Consider the following 4865-nt stretch of genomic DNA (forward strand, 5'->3'; position numbering starts at 1 on the left):
CTGTCTATCTGTGTGTGTGTGTGTGCATCTATCTGTGTGTGTGTGTCTTTCTCTGTGTGTGGTTCTCTGTCTATCTGTGTGTGTGTGTGTGTGCATCTATCTGTGTGTGTGTGTCTTTCTCTCTGTGTGGTTCTCTGTCTATCTGTGTGTGTGTGCATCTATCTCTGTGTGTGAGTCTGTGTGTGTGTGTGTATAAAATCAGCTGGGGTGTGTGCCTCCTCTCGCTAATGGTCCCACGCTCCGAGGCTCCACCTCAACGTTAAGTTTCTGTTTCTATTTCTCGGTTGACGCTTGAGACGGAAAGTCAGAATTGAAACTTCACCCAGCTCTGGCGCCAGTCCCGTTAATTTCACACTTCGCACCACTCTCCCCCAACCAACTAATTATGTGTTGTTATTTCTGGGGAAGGCTATCAACCATCTGCCCTTTATTTTCAAATCTGTGCCCCCTGACCTCTCGGCTAAGCGAAAACGTTTCACGCCGCGTTCCCTTGTAATTAGTCATAGAGATAGTACAAAAACAGACGCTTCAGTCCAACTCGTCCAGACCTACCAGATATCTTAAATGAATCTAGTCCCATTTGCCAACATTTGGCCCAGATCCCTCCAAACCCTTCCTATTCATGTACCCACCCAGATGCCTTTTAAATGCTGTAATTGTACCAACCTCCACCACTTCCTCTGGCAGCTCATTCCATACACGCAACAGCCTCTGCGCAAAAAAAGTTCCCCCTTTTAAACCTTTCCCCTCTTACCTTAAAGCTATGCCCTCTAGTTTTGGATTCCCCAACTCTGGGGACAAGATCTTGGCAAATCACCCTATCCATATCCCTCATGATTTTATAAACTTCTAGCAGTTCCAAATAAACCTGTTGGACTATCACCTCGTGTTGTGTGATTTTTTTTTAGCAAATCTTTTCTGAACCCTTTCAAATTGAACAACTTCTTTCCCATAGCAGGGAGACCAGAATTAACTCTGTACCCTTCAGTACCCTCACCTAACAACCAAAACTCAAGTCTTGATTTTGACAAGACTTCCAAAATCACACAGAGTCACTTAGGCTGGAAATGGTAGCTTGCTTTCTCTCCATGAATGCTGCCTGACTCACTGTCATTCCCAGCATTTGTTGTTTTCAGTACAGATGCTAACATCTGCAGTAGTTTGCTCCTCCAAAGATTTTTTGGCAGATTGCCCATGAAGAAGGATTCCTGAAGAAGGGCTTATGCCCCGAAACGTCGATTCTCCTGCTCCTCGGATGCTGCCTGGCCTGCTGCGCTTTTCCAGCAACACACTTTTCAATTCTGTTCTCCAACATCTGCAGTCCTCACTTTCTCCTAGATTACCTATGATACTAGGTTACAGCTCGAAGTTTGATCCTTAAATAATTTGGACATTTCATTCGTAAAGGGAAAAATATCAGTAAATACTTGGTAATCGCTATATTGAAGCATACGAGACTGATTGGACTAGTTCACTAGTTCAATATTGTTCTAAGCTAGGAGTTGGTTGGACTTGAAGCCAGACTGCTTGCCCAGATGTGACAGACACTACCCCTGTGCCTCAAGTACCTGCCCCACAGTATTTGATCTCTTGAGAGGGTAGGATCACTGAATGCACAGCAGACTGCTTTGTGTATTTATATTGAAAAAATAAAGCCTAAAATTTGGAAACATTTGTGCATAGTTTGCAGAGGTCTGACTGAGCTCAGACTCAAGACCTGGAGAAAGGTGTTAGTTCAGAACAGCGAGGAAAGAAGTTGCCTCAGTAATTTAAAAATTCCAGTCCAGGCGTGTTTGCGCAGAGCCCTGCAAGGGTTATTTGAAACTAAGGAATTTTAAGATTGATCGTGTGCATAATTAAAAATAAGGTCACTGATGTCCCAGAAGACTGTTCTCTCATTAGAAAGAGACAACTAGTGGTGGTTTAACCTGAAGTTCACCATGCCTCAGATCAGGGGAGAGATTGAGAAAGAGAATCCTTTGTGGTTACTTCAGCCAATACAGGAATTAAACCTACACCCTTGGCATCGCTCTGCATCACAACCAGTTGCCAACCGACTGAATAAATGGGCTCCCTTTGCATAACTAAGGAAGACACTATATGTTCTCAAAATCAGGAAAAAGAAACAGTTAGGCTAATGCTATAGATGCAATCGAAAGTGCAACTGTCTGATATTTGAATACAATATCATGACGGTGTTGGCATAAACAGGATTTTGTTTGCCATGTGTTTTGAAATGTTACACTTTGTATTATATGTAATTGGTTTGGTGTGTCCTAAAGTGTCTTCATTTCTTAAGTGCAACGAATGTTTGTTTTATTATTTAAAACAAATCTGCAGCATTGCATGCTTGTTTCAGTGACAGACCATCCAGTGAGAAAAGGAAAGAAAACCTCTCAAGTCAGGTTTCAAGACTTGTCCAGTGGAAACTTCAACCGGGATCATTACAAGGAGTTGATTTCATTGGATTTAAAAGGGAACTGTGCCTTTTACTTTAAAGTGATGAGAGTCCGTGGCAGGTCAAGATATAAAATGGTTGCATTGTGGTGTAGTTTGTTGTGTGGATTACTGTAAATTGAAGATACAACAGTGGATTATTTGAAATCTGAAACCAACCTCAGAGAGTTAGCTGATAAATTGAAGGTAAAAGCAAGAGCAGGATCTCATAAGGAGGAAACGCTTTAAATGATTTAGACTGGATAAATTGAAATCTGAAATTTGGATGTTGCAACTAGAATTAGCTAAGTTAAGGTTAGTGATTGCAAAAAAGAAACACTTGGATTAGAGAGAGAGAGAGAGAGAAAGGAGAAGACTTGAGTTGGAGGAGAAAGAGACTGAGATGGAAATGAAAAGAAAGCTAGAACTCCAATGAAATATGCAAATTAAACAGAATGGGCTAGTTATAGAGCAGTTTCGATTAAAGAAAAGAAGGAAGTTGGATTAGACATAGTGACTCAGTGAATTTAGAGGGAAATTGGGAGACAATTCCTTTTGAAGAAATCGATTTTACTTTGGGAAATAAATTGATGAGTTCAAGACTATAGAGCTCACCAAGGGTGGTGGAATGTGGGATATAGGTGAATTAATGTTATTTCTGCAATTATAAGTTCTGATACAGAACATTAGTTTGGGATTGTTTCGGACGAGAGCTGACTTAGCAAAAATGAGGAAACATATAATCCGTCAAAGAAAATGGTATGTTAGCATGAGACGTGATTACAGAACAATGGTGGATGTATGGGCAAACAGGAAAGCATCTGTTTCCCCCTTACACGGGGACACAGGAACAAACCCTAATCAAAGAGGTCAAAGTGGCCTCTGGATAGAAATAGATGCTGATAGAAGAAAAGATGTGCCTAATCAATAACCTACAATAGACTGACGTCAAACACCCTTATGGGAGTCAGAGATAAGAGTTTGACACGGACAAGACAGGATAAACAGAAGTCAGGGGGGGGGGGGGGGGGGGGGGGGGGGGGGGGGGGGGGGGCGGGCAAAGCTACAGAAAAGTTACAGAAGGAACGTCTTGGATTGTTTCCTGACTGTACTGTCAGTAGATCTCAGGTTCTTGCACCTAGATAGGAATGATTTCAAAATTCAGTTATCGGGATGCCATGGTTGATCAGTTGCTGCCTGAACTGCTGTGCTCTTCCAGCACCACTAATCCAGAATCTGGTTTCCAGCATCTGCAGTCATTGTTTTTACCTCAGTGCTTAGCACTGTTGCCTCACAGCGTCAGGGAACCAGATTCAATACCACCCTCAGACTGTCTGTGCGGAGTTTGCACATTCTCCCGGTGTCTGCTTGGATTTCCTTGAGGTGCTCCGATTTCCTCCCATCGTCCAAAGATGTGCAGGATAGGTGGACTGGCTGTGCTAAATTGCCCATAGTGTCCAGGGATGTGCAGCCATGATCCAGGAATGGATTAGCCATGAGAGATGCAGGGTTACGGGATGGAGGTGTTCTGGGTAGGATGCTCCTCGGTGGGTCACTGAGGGCTGAATGTGGTGAATGGCCTGCTTCCACGCTGTAGGGTTCTGTGAATTTTCAAACTTTAATTTGAAAAAAAAAAGGAAAGTGAAATAAGGCTGATCTGGTCAAACCAACGTTGCTAATAGAAATGCAACAAACAGATTTGAAATTAGAAGATTTAAACCTGTCAACTCAGGAATTGAATCGGAAGCAATAACTGGGTATTATTTCTTCAAAGATAAACTCCTAATCAGGAAATGGAGACCACCCCAAACACCAGTTGATGAGGAATAGCAAGTGGTCCATCAAGTGGTAGTTCTAAAACAGAGATTGCTGGAGAAATGTAATAGGTCTGATAGCTCTGGCGAAGACAGAAACATTTGGCATTTTGAGCATGGTCTGACTCTTCTTCAGAAATGAAGAAAAATGTTCTGAGGAAGAGTCATACTGGGCCCGAAATGTTAACTCTGTTTCTCTCTCCACACATGCTGCTCGACCTGTTGGGTTTCTCCACCAGTGTGTGTGTGTGTCTGTGTGTATATACACACATGCTGCTAGATCTGTTGGATTTCTCCAGCAGTGTGTGAGTGTGTGTGCGCGTGTGTGTGTCTGTGTGTATATACACACATGCTGCTAGATCTGTTGGGTTTCTCCAGCAGTGTGTGTGTGTGTGTCTGTGTGTGTGTGTCTGTGTGTATATACACACATGCTGCTAGATCTGTTGGGTTTCTCCAGCAGTGTGTGTGTGTGTGTGTGTGTCTGTGTGAGTGTGTGTGTGTGTACACACATGCTGCTCGACCTGTTGGGTTTCTCCAGCAGTGTGTGTGTGTGTGTGTGTATACACACATGCTGCTAGATCTGTTGGGTTTCTCCAGCAGTGTGTGTGTGTGTGT

The 4865-nt window shown here is 43.0% G+C and overlaps 1 protein-coding gene across 1 annotated transcript in view; it reads right to left on the reverse strand.

Annotated features, from left to right (window-relative positions):
* LOC122541169 (zinc-binding protein A33-like) overlaps positions 1–692 on the reverse strand; it is a 34845-nt gene extending 34153 nt beyond the window's left edge. Inside the window, exon 1 of the mRNA XM_043677786.1 lies at positions 667–692. The gene's annotated coding sequence lies outside the window, so the exon portion shown is untranslated. The remainder of the gene's footprint in view (positions 1–666) is intronic.
* Between the last annotated feature and the right edge of the window lie 4173 nt (positions 693–4865).

The sequence above is a fragment of the Chiloscyllium plagiosum genome, chromosome 37, assembly GCF_004010195.1.
Source record: "Chiloscyllium plagiosum isolate BGI_BamShark_2017 chromosome 37, ASM401019v2, whole genome shotgun sequence".
NCBI classification, from domain to species: domain Eukaryota; kingdom Metazoa; phylum Chordata; class Chondrichthyes; order Orectolobiformes; family Hemiscylliidae; genus Chiloscyllium; species Chiloscyllium plagiosum.